Below are 25,518 nucleotides of genomic sequence, written 5' to 3'. Positions count from 1 at the left end.
TGTGATATTTTATCACTTCATGTATACTCTAAGAACCACAAGCTAGTATGCTTCCCTTTCTCTACTCCTGACTTTTGTGCTATCATATATTTTGCTTTGATCTAATGTTATAAAATTCCATACATTATTATTTTTGTTTAAACAATTATCTTTGAAGTAGACTTAAATATTAAGAAAAATATTTTTCTCATGTAGTTACTATTTCTGCTTTTGTTTCCTTTGTGTAGATCCTGATTGACATTTGCTGTCATCTTTCTTCTGCCTGGAGGACTATCTTTAACATTTTTTGCATTGAAGGTCTTCTGCCGATAGTGAATCCTTTTAACTTTTGCCATGTCTGAAAAAGTTTATTTCACCTACATTTTTTAAAGAATTTTTGCTAGATATATAGACTTCTGTGTTGAAAGGGTTTTTTTCTTTGAGTACTTTAAAGATTTACTCCATTGTTTAGACACACTGTTGTTCTTAACCTTGTTCCTCCATAAATAATGGGTCTTTTTTTCTCCTTCTGGCTGTTTGTAAGAGTTTCTCTTTATCTGGTTTTAAGCAATTTTGATTATAAGGAGTATTAGCATTATATTTTTGTTTCTTATGCTTAGGAGTTATTGAATTTCTTGAATTTCTGTGTTCCAAATTTGAATCTCAGATGTGCAAACATTTCAGCCATTATTTCTCCAAACATTATTTCTTCCCTCCCCTCCATTTTTGAACCTCTTATTACACACATAATGGATTGCTTGAAATCCTTCTATAATTCACTGATAATCTTTTAATTTTAAAAAATTCTCTTTTCTTGGTGTTTCATTTTTATGCAATTCTTATTCCTTTCTCTTTGAATTTACTAATATTTTTGTTTGAAATATCTAAAAAAAAAGAAATATCTAATCATCGATGTATTCTTCATCTCTAGAATTTTGACTTTGGTCTTTTAAAAAATATTTTCCATGTGCCTACATAACTTTTGAACATGTGGAATATGATTGCAATAACTACTTAATGTCTTTGTCTGCTAATGCAAACATTCTTATCAGTTCTCATTTTCAGTTGTTTGCTTTATCTCTTCTGTATGAGTTGTATTTTCCTACTTCTTTCTAAGTCTGTGAATTTTTCATTGAATCCCACACATTGTGAAATCTACCTTGCTGGATGCTGAATATTTTTTATTCTTATAAATATATTGTAGATTTATTCTAGGATGCAGTTAAGTTCCTTGGAAATAGTTTGATCCTTTGGTGTCTTGCTTTTAAGATTTGGTTAGCAGGACTGGAGCAATGTGTTCAATCTAGGGCTAGTTATTTCCCAGCGGGAAATAACTGACTCTTCTGTGTATCCTACCAAAGCCCCACCAGTTATGAGGTTTTCTAGTTGTGCTGTTGGGAACAGGCACTATTTCTGACCTTTGAGAATGCCAGATGTCCTTACCTCTAATCCTTTCAGGTGGTTCTTTTCCCAGCCCTGGGTAACTTGCTCCCAAACACGGCCAATCACTACTCAGCTGAATGCTAAAGAGGACCCCCTGAAGATCTGCAGAGTCCTCCCTCTTTGTATTGCTCTCTTCTTCAGTATTCTGTCCTGCAAACTATAGGTACCTTGCCTCCATGATCTCTGCTCTGTCTCCTCAACTCAGGGAGTCAACAGGCTTTGCCTAGAATCCCCTCTTCCTGCACCCTGACCTGGTAACTCTCAAGGCAGCGAGCTAGGACACTTGGAAGGCTTACCTCATTCATTTTTCACTTCTCAGGGTACTGTACTTTGTTGCCTGATGTTTAGTACCTTGCAAACCATTTCTTCATATATTTTTTCTGTTTTTTGTTTGTGTTAGGGTAAATCTGGTTCCTCTTACTCCATCATGGCCAAAAGTAGAAGTTTACATATTTCAGGTATTTTTCCTTCTTAATTTTTTTTTTAATTTTTCACTTTAGGAGACTACCCACAAAGCCAGTGTCTTACTGAGCAGTAAAATTAAAGTAGAAAATGGTCAGATTTATCAAAATCCAGTCACCTGGCTCAAGGATCTTCTAGGAGGCGACAGTTATATGACTTGGAATTATGCTTGGAGTAAGGTGAGTCATTCTTAAGTATTATCTGTAACTTCATATACAAATGGAAAGGTACTTATTTTTTATGATAAAACTATTTTTTTAAGAAATCAGAAGTTCTCCAAACTAGTTTTTATCCTCATATATTCTTTGTACAATATGCTACATACTTTCTCCCACAACTCTTATTTACCAGAAATTCCAGGGGCAGAATTGGACAGCTGACAGCCTTTCCTTCCTTATTCCTCATCTGGTCTCAGAAATTCAAATGCCCTCAACCTTCCCCTATTATCCCTCCAGGTGAACTCAGGTCTTTGTGACTCCACATAGAGAATTTGAGACCTCTGGTGTATTGATGATTTAGTTATATGTTAGTATTCTGATGTAATGAAGGAAAAACTTCCCCTAAAGACAAAGGAACAAGTAAGCAGCCTAAGACCCACAGAAGTTATGGTGTGCTTTTGTGTGAACACAGTTTTATCCATCAGTTGCCAACCTCCCAAAAAGAAATATATCTTTTCATTCCAATTTCTCAGACTTAGTAGTCTTCCCCATAGTTCTATATTCTGAGTTATAAGCCCAGTTTAACCACCAATTTAAAGACTATTAATGACAGGCACCTTTGAGGTTCACCTCCAGATGTCCATGGCCACACTTAAGGGAACAATCTTTCAGTGATTGACCCAGGAAAGTGTGAATCATCAGACATCCACCAATACTGTCAAACAGAACTGCAGATGCCTTCCCCTCCACTAGTCATTTTATAAGCCTCAGTACCTAAGAAATAAAAAGCAGTTTCTTCTCCCCTTTTTTGTCCCACTTAGCTCTGTCCACCCTTCCTCTTAGCTCCTCTCCTCCTTCCTAGTCCATAACCTATTTTATGATATCCTAGACCTTCGTGCTTCCAAAACTATGGTGTAGTTCTTTTACTTATATCAGCACATCTTAGATTTTTCTCTACTGTAGAGTCTGTTTTTTTTAAAGGATTTTTCTTATTTACCACTCCTTGAATCACAGGCCAGCTACTTTTCACCTGCCCAGCCATTTCCATGAAAGCATGAATCATATTTTCATGTTAGTAATTAACATTTTACCCTTGGAAATCCCTTTTTATTAAAGTTTTTTAAACTTGTGATAGTTTATATCATTTTGCTGAAATACTCTGTGCTCACAACATGAATATGGTACTGATTTCTGTAGTTGAGTTTTTTTGAGCTTCAATATGCCTCTGCTACTGTGTGCCCAGTGATGACTCAGTTCTCCCACTATTTTCTTTATTGGAACTACTGCATTTTCTGCTTTTGAATAGCTGGCTGTGACATAATTTGGCTCTCACTCTGTACTTAGGCCTCATTTATTTACCACATTGCCTCTGGTCTTTTCTTACCAGCCATGTCAGTTCATCATATAGTTTAACACCTTTGTTGGCAATGAAGCCAAAGGCAAGTAAGTACTACAATTAGAATTCTTGGTTGTAAGATATTCATAAAGATTATCTAAATAGACCTGTATATTTTTTAATTATCCTAAAAATTTTTAAATACCATAGGGCACTCATGTACTTCTAATAAATACCCCAGGCTGAGAAACACTACCATGGTGGAATTTTTTTTACAATATTTAAAATCCTTTTTTAAAACTTAACCACATGGGGCAGCCCTGGTGGCTCAGCGTTTTAGCACCACCTTCAGCCCAGGCCGGATCCTGGTGACCCCGGATCGAGTCCCACATCGGGCTCCCTGAATGGAGCCTGCTTCTCCCTCTGCCTGTGTCTCTGTCTCTCTCTCTCTCTCATGAATAAATAAACAAAATCTTTTAAAAAATAAATAAAACTTACCACAGAAACCTCTACCTCTTCTAGTCTTGAGGTAACTCATGAATTCTTAGTCACTTCTCAAGGACAGGAGCTCTTTGCTACATTGGTAAATGTGAACATTTCTGCTAACTCATTCTGAGAATGCTGGTATGGCAATGGGGCCAGGAATGGGTTGGTCATCAGGCAAGAAATGCTGGAAAACTGGGTCTTGTCCTACCTCAGACAGAATGGCAGAGCCTCTAGACACAAATGACTCATACTTCCTACCCAAGAAACTGGGTTGCTATACAGGGAATCCTGGTGCTTACTCCGACTGGTCATCACTGATTGCTTCACTCCTATGGTCTCCTAGATATTAGCTATCATCCTGATGGGTAAGAATGATCTCTGGGTGGGAGACGGGAGGCCAAACTAGTTCCTGGTTCCACTCTTGAGAATTTACATGATCTGGGAACGTTTTTCAATTCTGCCTACACATTGGAGTCACTTGGGGAGGTCTTAAAGACTACTAATGCCTGGTGGACCACAGCCAGATACCTTCTAATCCTAATAGTCTTGGCTGAAGACCAGGTGGCAATATTTTAAACAGCCTTCCAGCTTTCCAGGTAATTATAATAAACAAACTGGAGTAAGAATCACTGATCTAGATCAAGTCACTTAACTTTCTGAACTTCATTTTTCTTATATATAAGTAGTAGTGCTAATTGTCTCTAAAGACCGTTCCAGTTTGGAGATTCCAGGACTTGCATAGCCATACGTGATTTATAAAGCCTTTTACATATATTCTTTCACAACCTCATGAGGTAAGAAAATCAACTATTTATCTCTGGATGTAAAACCACAGATATAGGAGATTAAGTGACTTGATTAGCCTCAAGGCCAGTAAGTGCCGGAACCAGGACTAGAACCTGATCTTATGGTTCCCTGTACATTACTTTCTACATTTACAGTGACACAACGGAAACTACATTCCTTTCTTTAGAAACAGGATGCCCTGAACTCAAAAGAACACACAGGATTTACTTAGCTGCCTTTGTGAATTTATGCAAAGTCTCATTCTTGTGCAGGAAAAATTGTCCACTTCCACAGGAAAAAAAAAACACCTTTCTGTGACAAAGTTGTGGTATGATAATCATAAGAATGGCTATGATAGTTTATTTTTGTGAATGCTCAGGACTGGAATTTGCAGATGAAAAATAGACTGCCATTTTGGGCAGTGATTGAAGGAGCATTGACAGTTCTCTTGTGAAAATATACTTCCCATCCAATGACTCACACTCTGAATTTCTACCCTATAAATTCACTACTTTGGATTTAGTATTAACTTTTCTCTATGGTTACTCCTCACCCTACATACTTTTGAAAACAATACCTCCTACCACCATGATTAGGAATATTAAGATATGGAAAGGTTGAGGTAGGAGTATAGAAAGTGATGAAAATTATTGGTGTGCCTGGGTGGCTCATTCAGTTAAGTCTCTGACTCTTGAGTTGGGCTCAGATAGTGATCTCAGGATCCTGGGATCAAGCCCTGTGTCAGGCTCCCTGCTCAGTGGGCGTCTTTTGTGTCTCCCTCTCCCTCTGCGCCTCCTACCACTCACACACTCTCTCTCATAAATAAATAAATAAATCTTTTTAAAAAAGTGATGAAAATTGTTTATGTAGATGGCCAGCCAGCCTCACTGAGTTAATTAATCATTCCCAAATTATCTTAACTTATACCTCCTAAGAGCCCAGCTCAGATGGTTGGAGATGTAGACCCTTTTACAATACAAATATCCAAGAGGTATGAATCCTAAACCATAAATAATGTGAAAGGCCTACTGCCCTTTTCTTGCCTGGAGCTATGTGGAGTGCCTGGGGGAAATGGAGAAGGAGAGGCTCTAGGATGGGGATTGGGAGGAGGTAGGTGATATGAAGATTAACGTGACTTTCATCATTAATTTCCCAGGATCAGTTCTTTTGTGGTAGTTATTACACTTTGATATAACCTTCTCAAATATTTGAGAATTATTTTACTTTTCCAAAATGTGTTTTATGTTACAGTGAACCTAAAAGAAAACCTTTCCTTCTTTGCCTTCCTCCCATCAAACTCCTGATATCAAAAACAATTATCCTTTCCTCTCTTCCTTTTGAGGTAGTGCAATTTTGTTAAGATTTGCATCATAAAACTTGAAATGGAATTAAAACAATCATTTGATCATCCATGAAGAGATTCACATTAGTCAGTACCAACAAATGATTTTCCTGAAGACATATGAAAAATAGACTGATACTTTCAAATAAAATGGAGCCCCAGCAGGGAAATAAATTCTTGGACACCTCTTTAATATTTAAAGGTAGGTTATATGGATCTCTGGGTGGCTCAGTGGTTTAGGGCCTGTCTCCAGCCCAAGGCTTGATCCTGGAGTCCCAGGATCAAGTCCCACGTCAGGCTTCCTGCATGGAGCCTGGTTCTCCCTCTGACTATGTCTCTGCCTCTCTCTCTGTCTCTGTGTCTCTTGTGAATAAATGAATAAAATCTTTTAAAAAAATAAAATAAAGGCATGTTATGTTTGTATTTTTTCTTGATGCATATTAGAATTATAAAGAGAAACATTTGTTATTGCAATTAATGACAATTGAAATTATACTTTATTTCTTCAGAGATCTTACCAAAATAAAGTTAATTAATAATTTCAGTTGGCTAATTATCTGTATTTCCAGAACAGTGGTTAACTGAATCATCCATCCACTCCAAACACGCACACACACTCGTGCGCATGTGCCTTTTTTCCCCCTAAGTATCATATTAGGGAGTCAGCATAAACTGATTACTGAGGATAATGGACCTCCTGCCTAAGAGCTTCAGGGAAAGCATCATTGGCCTTAGGATGAAGCACTTCCTGCAGTTCCACCTTTTAGAAAGAACCAACAACCTATAGGTATGCTCACAGAATGCACCTTACCCTAACTGCACATACCCTCTATGTATATAATGGAATATTACTCAGCCATTAGAAATGACAAATACCCACCATTTGCTTCGACGTGGATGGAACTGGAGGGTACTATGCTGAGTGAAATGAGTCAATCAGAGAAGGACAAACATTATATGGTCTCATTCATTTGGGGAATATAAATAATAGTGAAAGGGAATATAAGGGAAGGGATAAGAAATGGGTAGGAAATATCAGAAAGAGAGAACATAAAGACTCCTAACTCTGGGCAATGAACTAGGGGTGGTGGAAGGGGAGGTGTTTTTATTATTATTTATTATTATTATTAATAACAGTTTTTATTACTGTTTTCATCTGGGGGAGGTGGCATCCCATCACCTGCCCTTCATCAGAATGAGTTTTGATTGGTGAAGTTGTCAAGATTGCTGTCAGCTGTATAGTCTAAGACCCTAAGAACCTCACCTACAGCTCTTCTTACATGCTTCTTTCAGAACAGGCATATAACTAGGTTTGGATTCAAGATTGAATTGAGGATTCAAAGTTTGAGTTATATGCAAATGTGATGAGTTTGCTCTTATGCTTTAGCCACTTAGAGCACAGACAATATTATGAAATGGAGAGTTTCTTTTTTTTCTTTTCTTTTTTGTATATTTTTTAATTGGAGTTTTATTTGCCAACATATAGTAGAACACCCAGTGCTCATCCCATCAAGTGCCCCCCTCAGTGCCCATCACCCAGTCACCCCATCCCCCGCCCACCTCCCCTTCCACAACCCTTTGTTCATTTCCCAGAGTTAGGAGTCTCTCGTGGTTTGTCTCCCTCTCTGATTTTTCCCATTCAGTTCCCCTCCTTTCCCCTATTATCCCTTTCACTATTTTCTGTACTCCCCATATGAGTGAAACCATATGATGATTGTCCTTCCCGATTGACTTATTTCACTCAGCCTAATACCCTACAGTTGAAATGGACAGTTTCCAAGGGTGACCTAGTGCCTGAATATTTTAAGGCCTGTACCTTATTATCCTTGTTCAATAAATCACTCCCACCTTATGGAAATTAGATCTTTAACTCAGTGGATTTTTTTAAAGCTGTGTCCTTTCAATGTCTGAATTACGCCGGTGGTGTGTTTAAGACCTATGTGGACTCATCGCCTCCAAGGCTACTAAAGTACAGTTTTACCACTTTATATTACCTAGTACTAACAGATAAAAATGTACTTTAAATCTGAAATACAGGTGAGAACACACTGAGCCTGTACTTGATGGGTATGTAGGTGTTTTGGATATTGTCAGGGCACAACATGAACAAAATCCATTGTTTCTAATCGTTAGTTGTTTGAAGAACTGACAGATGGCATTCAGAGGCTTCATCTCTCCTTCCATGGCAAGTGGGGATGCGTTAGCACACTGGGTAGACAGAGCTGTTCCATTTCCACCACCAAGCTTGTTTGGTTATGGGATTGAGCCAAGAGGGTGCCTAAACCTTCCAGATCCCTTATGTATGCCCCATTCTGTTAAAGAACAGACATTTGTTGAGCACTCAGGATGTGCTAGACAGTATGCGAAATGCTTTTCAAGTATTACTCTTTTTTATTTTTATTTTTTTAAATAAATTTATTTTTTATTGGTGTTAAATTTTCCAACATACAGAAAAACACCCAGTGCTCATCTCGTCAACTGTCCCCCTCAGTGCCCGTCACCCATTCACCCACACCCCACCCCCCACCCTCCTCCCCTTCCACCACCCCTAGTTCATTGCCCAGAGTTAGGAGTCTTTATGTTCTGTCTCTCTTTCTGATATTTCCTACCCATTTCTTCTCCCTTCCCTTATATTCCCTTTAACTATTATTTATATTCCCCAAATGAATGAGACCATATAATGTTTGTCCTTCTCTGATTGACTCATTTCACCCAGCATAATACCCTCCAGTTCCATCCACGTTGAAGCAAATGGTGGGTGTTTGTCATTCCTAATGGCTGAGTAATATTCCATTATATACATAGACCATATCTTCTTTATCCATTCATCTTTTGATGGACACCGAGGCTCCTTCCACAGTTTGGCTATTGTGGACATTGCTGCTAGAAACATCGGGGGACAGGGATCCCAGCGTTTCATTGCATCTGTATCTTTGGGGTAAATCCCCAACAGTGCAATTGCTGGGTCATAGGGCAGGTCTATTTTTAATTCTTTGAGGAACCTCCACACAGTTTTCCAGAGTGGCTGCACCATTTCACATTCCCACCAACAGTGTAAGAGGGTTCTCTTTAATCCACATCCTCTCCAACATTTGTGGTTTCCTGCCTTGTTAATTTTCCCCATTCTCACTGGTGTGAGGTGGTATCTCATTGTGGTTTTCATTTGTATTTCCCTGATGGCAAGTGATGCAGAGCATTTTCTCATGTGCATGTTGGCCATGTCTATGTCTTCCTCTGTGAGATTTCTGTTCATGTCTTTTTCCCATTTCATGATCGGATTGTTTGTTTCTTTGGTGTTGAGTTTGAAAAGTTCTTTATAGATCTTGGAAACTAGCCGTTTATCTGATACGTCATTTGCAAATATCTTCTCCCATTCTGTAGGTTGTCTTTTAGTTTTGTTGACTGTATCCTTTGCTGTGCAAAAGCTTATCTTGATGAAGTCCCAATAGTTCATTTTTGCTTTTGTTTCTTTTGCCTTCATGGATGTATCTTCAAGAAGTTACTGTGGCTGAGTTCAAAAAGGGTGTTGCCTGTGTTCTCCTCTAGAATTTTGATGGAATCTAGTCTCACATTTAGATCTTTCATCCACTTTGAGTTTATCTTTGTGTATGGTGAAAGAGAGTGGTCTAGTTTCATTCTTCTGCATGTCGATGTCCAATTTTCCCACCACCATTTATTGAAGAGACAGTCTTTCTTCCAATGGATAGTCTTTCCTCCTTTATTGAATATTAGTTGACCATAAAGTTCAGGGTTCACTCTGGGTTCTCTATTCTGTTCCATTGATCTATCTATGTGTCTGTTTTTGTGCCAGTACCACACTGTCTTGATGACCACAGCTTTGTAGTACAACCTAAATCTGGCATTGTGATGCCCCAAACTATGGTTTTCTTTTTTAAAATTCCCCTGCCTATTCGGGGACTTTTCTGATTCCACACAAATTGTAAAATAATTTGTTCTAACTCTCTGAAGAAAGTCCATGGTATTTTGATAGGGATTGCATTAAACGTGTAAATTGTCCTGGGTAACATTGACATTTTCACAATATTAATTCTGCTAATCCATGATCATGGAATATTTTTCCATCTCTTTGTGTCTTCCTCAATTTCTTTCAGAAGTGTTCTATAGTTTTTAGGGTACAGATCCTTTACCTCTTTGGTTAGCTTTATTCCTAGGTAGCTTATGTTTTTCTGTGCAATTGTAAATGGGATTGACTCCTTAATTTCTCTTTCTTCAGTCTCATTGTTAGTGTATAGAAATGCCATTGATTTCTGGGCATTGATTTTGTATCCTGCCACGCTACCAAAGTGCTGTATGCGTTCTAGCAATCTTGGGGTGGAGGCTTTTGGGTTTTCTACGTAGAGTATCATGTCATCGGCCAAGAGGGAGAGTTTGACTTCTTCTTTGCCAATTTGAATGCCTTCAATGTCTTTTTGTTGTCTGGTTGCTGAGGCTAGGACTTCCAGTACTATGTTGAATAGCAGTGGTGAGAGTGGACATCCCTGTCTTGTTCCTGATCTTAGGGGAAAGGCTCCCAGTGCTTCCCCAATGAGAATGATATTTGCTGTGGGCTTTTCGTAGATGGCTTTTAAGATGTCGAGAATGTTCCCTCTATCCCTACACTCTGAAGAGTTTTGATCAGGAATGGATGCTGTATTTTGTCAAATGCTTTCTCTGAATCTAATGAGAGGATCATGTGGTTCTTGGTTTTTTCTTGCTGATATGATGAATCACATTGATTGTTTTACGGGTGTTGAACCAGCCTTGTGTCCTGGGAATAAATCCTACTTGGTCATGGTAAATAATCTTCCTAATGTACTGCTGGATCCTATTGGCTAGTGTCTTGTTGAGAATTGTTGCATCCATGTTCATCAAGGATATTGGTCTGTAATTCTCCTTTTTGGTGGGGTCTTTGTCTGGTTTTGGAATTAAGGTGTTGCTGGACTCATAGAATGAATTTGGAAGTACTCCATCTCTTTCAATCTTTCAAAACAGCTTTAGTAGAATAGGTATGGTTTCTTCTTTAAACGTTTAATAGAATTCCCCAGGGAAGCCATCTGGCCCTGGACTTTTGTGTCTTGGGAAGTTTTTGATGACTGCTTCAATTTCCTCCCTGGTTGTTGGCCTGTTCAGGTTTTCTATATCTTCCTGTTCCAGTTTTGGTAGTTTGTGGCTTTCCAGAAATGCATCCATTTCTTCTAGATTGCCTAATTTATTGGCATATAGCTGTTCATAATATGTTTTTAAAATCGTTTGTATTTCCTTGGTGTTGGTAGTGATCTCTCCTTTCTCATTCATGATTTTATTAATTTGAGTCTTCTCTCTCTTCTTTTTAATAAGGCTGGCTAATGGTTTATCTATCTTATTAATTCTTTCAAAGAACCAACTCCTGGTTCTGTTGATCTGTTCCACAGTTCTTCTGGTCTCTATTTCATTGAGTTCTGCTCGAATCTTTATTAACTCTCTTCTTCTGCTGGGTGTAGGATCTATTTGCTGTTTTTTCTCTAGCACCTTTAGGTGTAAGGTTAGCTTTTGTATTTGAGTTCTTTCCAGTTTTTGAATGGATGCTTGTATTGCGATGTATTTCCCCCTTAGGACTGCTTTTGCTGCATCCCAAAGATTTTGAACGGTTGTATCTTCATTCTCATTAGTTTCCATGAATCTTTTTAATTCTTCCTTAATTTCCTGGTTGACCCTTTCATCTTTTAGCAGGATGGTCCTTAACCTCCACATGTTTGAAGTCCTTCCAAACTTCTTGTTGTGATTTAGTTCTAATTTCAAGGCATTATGGTCTGAGAATATGCAGGGGACGTTCCCAATCTTTTGGTATCGGTTCAGACCCGATCTGTGACCCAGTATGTGGTCTATTCTGGAGAAAGTTCCATGTGCACTTGAGAAGAATGTGTATTCAGTTGAGTTTGGATATAAAGTTCTGTGGATATCTGTGAAATCCATCTGGTCCAGTGTTTCATTTAAAGCTCTCGTTTCTTTGGAGTTGTTGTGTTTAGAAGAACTATCAAGTATAGAAAGCACAAGAATGAAGTCACCAAGTATAAGTGTATTATTACATAAGTATGTCTTAACTTTGGTTATTAATTAATTGATATATTTAGCGGCTCCCATATTCGGGGCATATATATTGAGGATTGTTAAGTCCTCTTGTTGGATAGATACTTTAAGTATGATATAGTGTCCCTCTTCATCTCTTACTACAGACTTCGGGGTAAATTTTAGTTTATCTGATATAAGGATGGCTACCCCTGCTTTCTTTTGAGGACCATTTGAATGGTAAATGGTTCTCCAACCTTTTATTTTCAGGCTGTAGGTGTCCTTCTGTCTAAAATGAATCTCTTGTAGACAGCAAATCATTGGGTTCTGCTTTTTTATCGAGTCTGAAACCCTGCACCTTTTGATGGGGTCATTAAGCCCATTCACGTTCAGAGGTACTATTGAAAGATATGAGTTTAGTGTCATCATGATATCTATTCAGTCCTTTTTTTTGTGGATTGTTCCACTGGACTTCTTCTTGAAGTGGAATTTTAAGAGTCCCCCTTAAAATTTCTTGCAGAGCCGGTTTGGAGGTCACATATTCTTTCAGTTCCTGCTTGTCTCTGAAGCTCTTCATCTCTCCTTCCACTCTGAATGAGAGTCTTGCTGTATAAAGTATTCTTGTTTGCACGTTCTTCTCATTTAGGGCCCTGAATATATCCTGCCAGCCCTTTCTGGCCTGCCAGGTCTCTGTGGAGAGGTCTGCTGTTACCCTAATAGTCCTCCCCATAAAAGTCAGGGATTTCTTGTCTCTTGCTGCTTTAAGGATCTTCTCTTTATCTTTCAAATTTGCAAGCTTAACTATTAAATGTCGAGGTGTTGAACGGTTTTTATTGATTGGGGGGGGGGTGTCTCTCTATTTCCTGGATCTGAATGCCTGTTTCTCTTCCCAGATTAGGAAAGTATTCAGCTATGATTTGTTCAAATACTTATTCTGGCCCTCTGTCCCTTTTGGTGCCCTCGGGAACCCCAATTAAACGTAGGTTTTTCTTCCTCAGGCTGTCATTTATTTCCCCTTAATCTATTCTCATGGTCTTTTAATTGTTTGTCTCTTTTTTCCTCAGTTTCCCTCTTTGCCATCAACTTGTCTTCTATGTCACTCACTCGTTCTTCCACCTTGTTAACCCTCGTCGTTAGGACTTCTATTTTGGATTGCATGTCATTCAATTGATTTTTAATTTCCACCTGATTAGCTCTAAATTCTGCAGTCATGAAGTCTCTTGAGTCCTTTATGCTTTTTTCTAGAGCCACCAGTAGCTGTATAATAGTGCTTCTGAATTGGATTTCTGACATTGAATTTTAATCCAGATTTTGTAACTCTGCAGGAGAGAGGACTGTTTCTGATTTTTTCTTTTGAGGTGAGGTTTTCCTTCTAGTCATTTTGCTGAGTGCAGAGTGGCCAAAAACAAGTTGTATTGGGAAAAGGAGAAAAAGAGAGGAGAGAAAGAAGGAAAGAAAAGAGAAAAAGAAAAGAGGAAGAAAAAAGAAAAAAAGAGAGAAGAAAAAGAGCGAAAAGGAAAGAAAGGAAAAAGAAAAGGGTGGGGGAAGCAAACAGAAATCAAAAAGAAAAAAAAAAAACCACGGGGGAGTATCTTCTGATTCTGTATACTTTAAGTCCCTTGAATTCCCCTGGAACTTGTCCATCTAGTTGGTCGTCTGGGGGAGGGGCCTGTTGTGCTGATTTTCAGGTGTTAGCACTTGGGGGAGCTGCTCTGCCCCGGGCCTGGTGCAGGGCTCAGTGGGGGTTGTTTACCCCGTGAGGCCCCAGGAGGAACAACCCCAGTGGCGGTGGCCAGATCTGCAGCCCCGGATTCAGCCCCCACAGTAACTACGGAGCTCTCCGTCTGCAGGGGCCTGGATGCTCCGGGATGGGGCCACTGATCTGCTAAGCTTGGGGCAGGAGCGTCCTTGCTGTCCTGGGCCCTCCTGGCCTCTGCCTGTCCCGGGGGGAGGCCGGATCCTGGGCTGTGTCCCTGCGCCCTGTGCTCCCGGCCTGCGCTGTTGGATTTGCGCTCTGGCCCTGCAGCCCCCTCCGTGGAGCTGCCGCCCGAGCCCCCCAGCTGCTCCCGGGTCCCGCCGTGCGCACTGCAGCCCTTTAGGGAGCTCGGCGCACTCTCCCTGGGGCTCAGGTGTCTGTTAGTGTCCCAGGGAGCCTGAGGGCATCCCCGCCCTCCGTGGGTCCTGCTCTAACTCCCTGCGAGCGCCTTTCCACCCGGGAAGATTGGTGAAGCTCCTGCTTCTCTGGGACGTGGCTTTCCTGTCCTGGGGACACTCGCCCCGGCCTTAGCCCGGCTCCTCACCGGGCCCCTCCCCCTTGGATGCCTTTTGTTTCTTTATTTCTTTTTTCTCTGTCTTCCTACCTTGATAGAAGCGTCAACTCTTCTCACTGTAGCATTCCAGCTGGTCTCTCTTTAAATCTCAGGCCGAATTCATAAATTTTCAGGATGATTTGAAGGTTATCTAGGTAATTTGGTGGGGACAGGTGACTTGGGCACTCTACTCTTCTGCCATCTTTCCCCTACTCCCTATTATTCTTTTTATTGGAAGATTTTATTTATTTATTCATGAGAGACAGAGAGAGAGAGAGAGAGAGAGGCAGAGACACAGGCAGAGGGAGAAGCAGGCTCCATGCAGGGAGCTTGATATGGGACTTGATCCCGGGTCTCCAGGATCACACCCTGAGCTGAAGGCGGCACTAAACCGCTGAGCCTCGCGGGCTGCCCTCATGAATTATTCTAATCCTCACAACAAGACCTAATAAGCTGGTGTTACTTGTTTTACAAATGTACAAACAGAGGCTCTGAGAATTTAAGAATCTTGAAGAGCAGGAGTGTCAGAGGATTTTTTCCCCCAGAATTGTGAGGCAGTATGTGAAGTGCTAAGAGTATAAAAATGATTTTGACACAGACCTTGTCCTCAAGGAGCTTATGTTAATGGAAACAGACATATTAACACAGAATTTAATAAGTGCCTTGACAAATATAAGCACAGAATTTATGAGGGCCTAGAGGAAAGTTTTTTGCTTGAGCTTAGAAGTTCTAAGAAAGTATCCTGGAGTAAGGGATGTGCACATGGAGACTAGACGGTTTAGCCACAGAGAACCTAGCTTCAGGGGTATATTATCAGGCTGCCCTAGAACTAAGAGTGGAGAACCCAAAGACCCTCTGGCAAGTGTTTGCGATTCTGTGTCTGCCCAAACTACTTGTGTGTAGGTATTTCCAAGATCTGACCTTTGGGGTTATAAACAGTAGCTAAGTTCACTAACCAGAAAAAGCCAAAAAATTTGGATACATAGACCTGAAATATCAATAATCTAATTGTTAAATATCTAGTTTCTTGAAAGCACTGTTTTATGGCTTAATTTTATTAGTACAACATTATTTTTTTAATTTTATAAAGTAGTGCATGCTGGACTAATGGTTGTTTAACAAGTGAATGGATGAGAGAATTAATGATAAACAACAGGGGTCAACAAAAGTTTTCTCTAAAGGGCCAAATAAACATTTCAGGCTTCCTGGCCATACTGCCTTTGTCGTGAATATTCAGTCATGTTACAGCACAAAAGCATCCATTGATATTAAGTAAATGAATGGGTATCTTTGTGTTTGAATAAAACTTTTAAGATTTTATTTATTTATTAGAGACACAGAGAGAGAGAGAGAGAGAGGCAGAGGGAGAAGCAGGCTCCATGCAGGGCGCCTGACGTGGGACTTGATCCTGGGTCTCCAGGATCATGCCCTGGGCTGAAGGCGGCACTAAACCGCTAAGCCACTGGGGCTACCCAATAAAACTTTACTTACAAAAAAAGGTGGCAAAAAAAAAAAAAAAAAAAAAAAAAAAAAAAGAAAGGTGGCAGGCCAGATTTGACCCTGGACTATAGTTTGCCAATCTATGATGGACAATAGTCAATACTAAAGTTAAAACTTACAAGAGACGAGTTTATTTGCTTCTTTTGAAATACAGAATTTTTAATTCTGTGCTTAACTATGTACAGGTGACATATCTGGGGAAGGAGCTTTTAAAGTATGTTTCTGAGGAAGTACCCGTATCTGCAGAGCCAAATGTGGTGCTTCAGCAACATCAGACTTGTCTTCCAGGTATGTACAGACCAACACCCATTTCTTAGTCATGAGGAAAACACCCAAAGCTACTAAGAAAACACTCCTTTTTGTTGTTGTTGTTTTCATTCACATAACATTAAAATAACCATGTTTTAAAAGATTTTATTTATTTATTTGACAGAAAGAGAGTACAAGCAGGGGTAGCGTCAGGCAGAGGGAAAGAGAACCTGATATGCAACTTGATCCCAGGACCCTGGGATCATCACCTGAGCCAAAGGCAGACGCTTAACCTTCTGAGCCAGCCAGGTGCCCAAATAACTGTTTTAAAGTGAATAATTCAGTGGCATTTTTTCTTTGTTTTTATTTAAATTCTAGGTAGTTGACATGCAGCTCAATATTGATTTCAAAAGTAGAGTTCAGTGACTCATCACTTACATATATAACACCCAGTGCTCACAAAACACATCCCCTCCTTAATACCCATCACCCATCTATCCCATCCCCCAACCACCTCCCTCCATCTGTCCTCAGTTTGTTGTTTATAGTTAAGTCTTTCATTATTGTTTCCCTCTCTCTCTGTTCCCTCACTCCTGAATGTTCATCCGTTTTGTTTCTTAAATTCCACATATGAAAAAAAAAAATTCCACATATGAGTGAGCTCATATGATACTTGTTTTTCTCTGATTGACTTATTTTGCTTGGCATATTACTTACATTTATAATATTGTGCAACTACCAACTTTGTGTAGTTCTAAAACAACTTCCATTACCCAAAAAGAAACTCCACACCCATTCAACAATTGTTCCCTGTTCTCTACTCTCTGCAGTCTACTTTCTACGAATTTGCTGATTCTGAATGTATCATATGAATGGAAACATATAATGTATAACTACTTGTGTCTGGCATCTTTCACTTCACATAATGCTTTCAAGGATCCTGGCTGGGTGGATGTTCATTTCAGAACACTTTTGGCTTTTGGGTATAGTGCTGCTGTGAGCACATGGATACATATATTTGTACCCATTTTTGGTTCTTTTGGATAGATACCTAGGAGTGGAGTTGCTATATCATATAGTAATTATATGTTGAACTTTTTTGAGAAGCAGCCAAAGTGTTTTCGACACCAACTGAATCATTTTACATCATACCAGCAATATTCAAGGGCTCCAGTTTCCCCACATCTTCACCAACACTTGTCATTTTCTGTTTGTTTGTTTATAACACTCAATTTTTAACCACAGTTGATTCTAGGAGAACTTTTTAAATGACACCTTCCCTCATAGTTCCTTTCTCCGAACCTATGCTATACTTACTTTAGGTAGATTTTTTAAAGGTTCATATAAAAAAGCAAAATGGTATTTTTTCCTTCCTGCAGGCATGATTTGGTTAGTTTTCTAAAAGCAAACACTAAAATAAATTTTTACTTAGCGTAAATGAATGTGTTTTATCTGATGGAATACTGAGAAAACTGAAGAGAATGTGATATTCATCAATTAACAGCAGATTTTTGAAACAATTTGGGAAGAGGCAACACACATTTCTGTAAAACCAGACATAACTAGGGTTGTGTTACCCTTCTCTGCTGCAGCACCCATTCTTTCCCCCCCCCCCAGTTCCTGCCTAGGACCAGTTGGGAACAGTATAGGTAGAAAGGAGATACAATATAGAAGATGATAACTCTGTGATAACCAGAGTCAAGAACCAAACAGGGACTGGTGTTTCTAAGCTTCTAACCAGGGGCTTCCTGAGGCCATTCCTTCCTACAGCAAACCTTAATAATTCAAAATACCTTCTTCTCCTAACTTTATACATAATCCACTGTAACCTCTTAGGGTCCTTCTTTGTCTCAAAAACTGGCTTCAGAATAGGATGGTTTTTCCCCAGTTTTCTGCTTTTCATCACTTTGGGAAAACAGATCAGGTGAAACAGAAATAGTGAAGAAATTAAATTGGAAAGAGTTCTTGTACTAATTCATAGTCTTTGGTTCCAAACCCTCACAGCAGATCTATGTAATCAAATCTTGGAGTGGGGCCAAGAACCTGAATTTTAAAAAATTATTCACATGCAGCCTGACTGTAGATTTGATTTGAATGACTAGTAAGTAGTATCTGATTTCTTATGCAGATAATAATTTGAAAACTTTTATATTCAGCCTTCCACCTCCATTCCATAGCACACTCACTCTAATGCTTGCTTGTGTTGCCTGCCTCCCTCCCTCCTTCTCTCTCTCTCTCTCTCACACACACACACACACACACACACACACACACACACACACGAAAGCCAAGCGAAACCTTTATTCTCCTAGTTTCTAACCTCTGGAGTCAGAACAGAAATACGAGATCTTCCTTGTATCACAAAGGTTATCTGCTGCTCAGATTTTCTAGTTCTGAGCAGGCATTTACAACCCTAGCCATGCTTCTCCAACCCTAGCCATGCTTCTCCTTCCTTGGAGGGCTTACAGGTTCCCCTGCTAAGTGAGCATGAAATAAAAAAATGGTTCTGAAGTGCTGCTTCTTTTGCCTGCAATATAAACGTTTCTTATTACTAATTTGTTTCCAGAACTACTGAATTTTCTTTCCTTGAGATATTTCAGAAAATGGTAATGGTAATTTGAGAACTATGGAGGGCCAGTAGGCCAGCCAGCTTCTTACTACCTTAATCTGGCTCTGGGAATCTTCAGATCCCTACTGGCATTCCGTTTTCTTTTCTTTTTCCTTTTTTTAAAGATTTTATTTATTTATTTATTTATTTATCTATTTATTTATTTATAGAATAAGAACACCAAGAGTAGGACGTTTAACCTACTGAGCCATTCAGGTGCCCCCCACCTGCTGGTATTCTGTAGGCTGTTATTGGAGTTTTATTTGAACCTATTTGATTTAGGATTCTTTAGCATGTGGTTTTGTACTACCTGACAGAATTCCAAAGACCTGGCAAATTAGAAAACATATATATATGTTTTCATATATAACAAGCAAACTATTCTAGAGAAAATATTTTTCCCTCTTTTGCATACTAAAATGTGGTCATAGATATCATGGATCTGACACTCTACAGAACACAAAGTTTAAAGGAAAAACAAGTCTGTATGGATTTTATCAGCCCACCTCAGATCATGAACATCATCTCTTTTCCCATTTTCCCAACCAGATATTTAAAAAACAGCTATATCCCTCTACCTCCCCTATTTCCTCCTCCCCTTCTTTGTGAGAAATCATAAATCCATTTAGCTTTGGTAACCGACATTTCCTAAGCTTCTTTAATCAAATGGTAACACTTCATGGGACAAATACAAACTCAGTATCCAATTTATTTGTACATACATTTTGGAATCATGGTATCAAGAAAATCCTGAGTCATGAAGGTAAGTGATAAAAGTTTTTAACCTTGCCATTTTAAGACTTTCTTCAATGAATCAGAGATTATGGTAGAACTTTATTCCTAGTCTTGCACAAAGACTAGTTAAATTGGTAACTCAGATTAATGTATTGGTGGACTCTAGAGTGTTAGGATGTAGTATATTAATACATTTGAAGGCATATGTTATTTCTAATTAAAGATTTTAAACATAGAAACCCCAGTCTTTAAAAATGAAATTCTGTTGATGAATTCCTGAAGTATCTATCCCTAAGGTCTTTAGAAGCTATAAAATGGAGTGACTCTATGGTATATTTTCCCTTGAAAATTCATAACTTTCTCCCAAGCCTTCCTCCTCTGCCTCCTTGGCTATAGTTTCTCTTCTGTGTTATTGAGGGAATCTTCATTGATATTTCAGAGTAAATTGGAAGGAAAAAAATGAACATACCAAAAATTTACATAATTTGTAATCACTGCATACAGATATATCAACCTTTTCTGCAGTTCTTTAAAAAGAATCTGTTAAAGTAGATGATATTTCATTATTTACCCAAAAAGCCGATTTTATATATATCTATGTTATCTATCACTATAGTATTAGATAGGACACTGAAAACACATCATGCCAAATGTATTCATCTAAAAAAAAAAAGTTTTCTCCTCCTCCTGAAGTTCTTTCTTTTCCCAAGTCATCATTTAATGCATATTAAATATGTCATTTTATTTCAAGGGAACCTAACATTATTTCTTCACTTGAAAATCGAACATGCTTCTTCAGAAAAAAAATAGACTCTTGTTTTTAATAAAACCTGTCCTGTACCTACTGATAATACATTGCAAATAAATGACTTTAAAGAAAGAGTTTTCTTTATTTTGGTGCTGATACTGTGCTTCATTGCTCTGTAAAAGCATGTGTAATAGAGCACAAACATTCACAGGTGCTTCTGTTTTATGTGGTTAAGAACTTCTTCAAACTTAAACAGCTAAGGAAGATGGGTGCCTGATAACAGACCAGAAGGTGTTTATTTCAGCTCCTGTTTACGATTCTTGATTGTTTTTCATGACTTTAATCATAATTATTTCATCCTGGTATCATGATTAACTTTGACCTAATTCATAAACTGGAGGATGCTGATAGGGGAGGAAAGAGAAGAAAACTAATTTTCTGTTGTGCACCTGCCATGTGCCGGATCTCCTGCCAGATTATTTTACATACATTAGGCCACTGAGGAGCTTCTTAACTAGTAAAACTCCAGAGTTCATGTCTGTACAAAGAAAGCAGAAAAAAACATGAACAGTTTACACTTAAAATTAATAAGCATCTCAAGCCCAATTCAGCTTAAGAAACTACCTATTAAATTTATTTTCCCACAAAGAAAGAGGGCTTAAATAGTTTTAAACTTATAATGTCCAGGGGTGTTTCTTCACTTCAGTACAGTTTTCACAGATAGCTTTGATCTTATCAAAGTAAATCTGTCTCAAACTATTAATTTACTTTTAAATATCAAATCATCTAATACTATACTACCATATTATCCTTTAGAATCCTTTTATTTTAAAACAGCTTCGAACTTTGTCTTTAATAGCCATAATTCCCCTGCCTGGCATATACCTTTTTTCTTTTCCCCAAATTATTAAATGTTTCTTTTTGCCAAAAAAATAGCCATAATTGAATTTTTCCTCAGTATAACTACAGCAGATGTGTTTTTACAATCTATTAAAATAGTTCCTCATCATTTTCCCTTTGATTGGATTTATACTTCTTGTTTGGACTAAGAATATGTGCATAAATATGTTCATTTCCATTTATTACTAGAGTAAGCAAAGTTTCATTCCATAATCTTAATGAAATGAAGAATGCTTAGTTTGTGAGAATAACTTCTGGAAGTCTGAGTTCAAACATTTAAAGAGTTAGAAGTGAAACATATATCGTCTAGTCTTGGACCTATTTTACAGATGATGATACAGAGCCGGAGAGGTAAAATGGATTGAATGAAAAGAGTTCATAGGTTAGTGATGTTTCTTAAGTGAACTCTCAGTTAAAATAATGAATCTGATTATTTTTGCTTTTTGGTCTGTAAAGAGAAATTTTAAAAAGAATTAGAGGAAAAAGAAAAGTGAAAGTTAAAATTATTTTTAACCAACCTAGTTAGCTTGTCATTTTGAAGTGATAATTTAGGCAAGTAAATAACATGAATAGTTGCATGAGCCCTTTTTTTTTTTCCTTTTTTTTTTTTAATTTTTTTTTAAATTTATTTATGATAGGCACACAGTGAGAGAGAGAGAGGCAGAGACACAGGCAGAGGGAGAAGCAGGTTCCATGCACCGGGAGCCCGATGTGGGATTCGATCCCGGGTCTCCAGGATCGCGCCCTGGGCCAAAGGCAGGCGCCAAACCGCTGCGCCACCCAGGGATCCCTACTTCAAGCAAACCTTTTTCCCAAGATAAGCCAATGCTGGTTTACAGCTTTATCTTGGGTATAGAAAATGGAGTGAATTATGACTTGGTCCAAAATCCCATTGTGTACTCATAGACTTTTTTTGTTTTTGTTTTGTTTTGTTGCATATCATGCTTTAGCTCTTTTAATTTTTTTTGTATTTTTTTATTAGAGTTCAATTTGTCAACATATAGTATAACACCCAGTGCTCATCCTCAGTGCCCGTCACCCAGTCACCCCATCCTCCTGCCCACCTCCCCTTCCACTACCCCTTATTTGTTTCCCAGAGTTAGGAGTCTCTCATGGTTTGTCTCCCTCTCTGATATTTCACACTCATTTCCTCTCCTTTCCCCTATAATCCCTTTCACTATTTCTTATATTCCCTGTATGAGTGAAACCATATGATCATTGTCCTCCAATTGACTTACTTCACTCAGCATAATACCCTCCAGTTCCATCCACGTCAAAGCAAATGTTGGGTGTTTGTCCTTTCTGAGGACTGAGGAATAATCCATTGTATACATAGATCAATCTTCTTTATCCATTCATATTTCGATGGACACCAAGGCTCCTTCCATAGTGTGGCTACTGTGGACATTGCTACTATAAACATTGGGGTGCAGGTGCCCCGGCGTTTCACTGCATCTGTATCTTTGGGGTAAATCCCCAGCAGTGCAACTGCTGGGTCATAGGGCAGATATATTTCTAATTCTTTGAGGAACCTCCACACAGTTTTCCAGAGTGGCTGCACCAGTTCACATTCCCACCAACAGTGCAAGAGGGTTCCCCTTCCTCCACATCCTCTCCAACAGTTGTGGTTTCCTGTCTTGTTAATTTTCACCCTTCTCACTGTGTGAGGTGGGATCTCATTGTGGTTTTGATTTGTATTTCCCTGATGGCAAGTGATGCGAAGCATTTTCTCATGTGCTTGTTGGCCATGTGTAGGTCTTCTTTGGTGAAATTTCTGTTCATGTCTTTTGTGTGCTCATAGGCTTGATGAGGGTCTAGGATTTGTAATAAGTAAATTTAAATATTATTTTTTAAGACTGTTTTTTAATTTGTTGACACTCCTTTAAACAGGAACATCCAGAGAGTCAATGCAAAGCATCCCACCTTATCTACAAATAAATGAAGTACTGTTAATCAGTGATCAAGAATTTCTCCCATGCCATATAATGGATCAACATTGGAAGTTCTATGTGGAATGTGAAGAGCTAACATTCTAAAACTTTGTTTTTGTAGTAATTTATTAGACATTTGTTCATATTATTAACTCACATTCATATTTTATCTTACATAGGCTGGAGGGCCTATTTTAATATACATTTTATGAGTTGCTACTTAAGATGTGTTTACTGTTGTAAGAAAAAACATAATTCAAACTAGTATAGTAAGATTTAATACTTTTTTTGCCATTGAAATAAAGGCATTTTTGAATTAAACTGTATTGACTCCCTGGCTTTCTTTTTACTAACAGAAATGTAAAACTAATCTTTCAGTTAATTGAATTGAAAAATTCACCTCTAACTTTGTATCAAAGTTGTTCTTTAAGGGAAGCAAGGGTAAAAAAAAAGAGTGATAATTGGGCCTTAAAAGGCCCAGATAAAGTGAATATACTTAAAATAAGAACTTAATGTCCCAGTACCTTCAGCCATTTACTTTGGAATTTATCTTGTAACCAAAATGTAAAATCATCAAAGAAGTTTGTTTTAAATTTCATAAAATTTAGCGTAGATAAAACTGTAACTGTGATAAGTCTTAGAACAAAAAAAAATTTGAATCAAATATTGATTTGGGGGCTGGTTATTTGAAATAAAATAATCTTTGACTTTTGCTACATTGTCATGGAAATTTTCTTTTTTTTTAAGAAAGTTTTTTTTTATGAAAGGAACTTGGTAAGTTTTCTCAAGGGTCTGTCTTTCTCCTTTGATTTTTGATTATCATCTTATTGATTACCTATCTTGTCATTATCCCATGCTCCCAAAGAAGCTTTTTGACTTTGTGGCTTATGTCTATCCTTTCTTTCTCATTTGGGTAGAGAAGTCAAACTGTGGTAAAAATTACTCTCAAGTGCTAGATATTGGGAGATACGATATTGCTTTTTTGATATTTTCTTATTTTAAATGTACAGAATCTTAAGTATCCTTAGAATATAGGAATCTAGTTAACAGTTGCCTGTTGGGAGAAAACTCATGTGGCTAGAGAGCTGGAAGGAAAGGGGGATTTTTTTAACTACCTGTGCTCTTTGGCAACTTTTGAAAGTGGTACTGTGTGTGAATAAAAGTTTTCAATATCTGAAAAGAAAGCAACTGGAAAAGTTTCATATTAATACAAGTATTAAGACAGCTTTGATCATTTTTTTCTTCTTGTGAGAGTCCATTGAAAATGTTCAGGTTAGAATGCCCCTACATGTTGTAATGTTTGAGAACTGACAGATTTATTATGCCATTATCATTTTCTTAGAGTACCCTATTTTTCTAATTTTTGAATAATGTACATGAAGTAGTCTATTTGGCTTTTATTATTTAAAGAGGTATTTAAAACATGACTCATTTGCGAATATATATGTACTAACATGGGAATTTGTATATATAAATGAAAAAATGCACAATATTAGTGGTTAATACAAGTCCTGATTGTGAGGCAGCCCGGGTGGCTCAGCGGTTTAGCGCCGCCTTCAGCCCAGGGTGTGGTCCTGGAGACACAGGATCGAGTCCCAAGTCAGGCTCCTTGCATGGAGCCTGCTTCTCCCTCTGCCTGTGTCTCTGTCTCTGTCTCTGTGTGTGTGTGTGTGTGTCTCTCATGAATAAATAAATTAAATCTTTAAAAAAAAGTCCTGATTGTGTTAAATAAAAAAATGTGACTTTGAGTGTGTGTATAATATATATAGCCATATAAATATGCATGCATTTATATTATATATGCTATACATACTTGATAAGTCATAAAATGTGTATTTGTATATATGAGTGTGTGGGCAGGTGGGGGTAGAGATATGTTGAGTAAAAGGTCTGGAATGCCACCAAGGAAACCATTCGCAGCATCTGCCCCTAAGGGAATTGGACTGGAAAGGGTGGAAGGATACTTTTTCAGTGTACTTTCAACTTAAGAAAAACAACACATATTTCTTTTGAAACTTAAAAAGTATTTTTTAAAGAATAACTTAGCAGATATTTTGCTTAGTTATTATAATTTACAAAAATCATATAATCTGAACTTAAAAATTGGAGTTTTCATGTTAATGATCAAATTCTTTTTTTTAATAAATTTATTTTATTTTTTTTAATTTTTATTTATTTATGATAGTCACACAGAGAGAGAGAGAGAGAGAGGCAGAGACACAGGTAGAGGGAGAAGCAGGCTCCATGCACCGGGAGCCCGATGTGGGATTCGATCCCAGGTCTCCAGGATCGCGCCCTGGGCCAAAGGCAGGCACCAAACCACTGCGCCACCCAGGGATCCCCCAATAAATTTATTTTTTATTGGTGTTCAATTTACCAACATACAGAATAACACCCAGTGCTCATCCTGTCAAGTGCCCCCCCAGTGCCTGTCACCCATTCACCCCCACACCCCGCTCTCCTCCCCTTCCACCACCCCTAGTTCGCTTCCCAGAGTTAGG

At 38.3% G+C, this 25,518-nt stretch overlaps 1 long non-coding RNA gene across 1 annotated transcript; it reads left to right on the top strand.

Annotated features, from left to right (window-relative positions):
- The first annotated feature begins 1,226 nt into the window (after positions 1-1,226).
- LOC144313466 (uncharacterized) lies at positions 1,227-23,273 on the top strand. The gene is made up of 3 exons (XR_013379111.1): positions 1,227-2,063; positions 16,032-16,134; positions 22,977-23,273. It is a non-coding gene; the product is annotated as an uncharacterized LOC144313466 (long non-coding RNA).
- The last annotated feature ends 2,245 nt before the right edge of the window (positions 23,274-25,518 follow it).

This window comes from Canis aureus, chromosome 5 (genome assembly GCF_053574225.1).
Source record: "Canis aureus isolate CA01 chromosome 5, VMU_Caureus_v.1.0, whole genome shotgun sequence".
Lineage (NCBI taxonomy): Eukaryota > Metazoa > Chordata > Mammalia > Carnivora > Canidae > Canis > Canis aureus.
The sequence above is the reverse complement of the archived record's forward strand: the minus strand, read 5'-3'. Positions and strand labels throughout refer to the sequence as shown.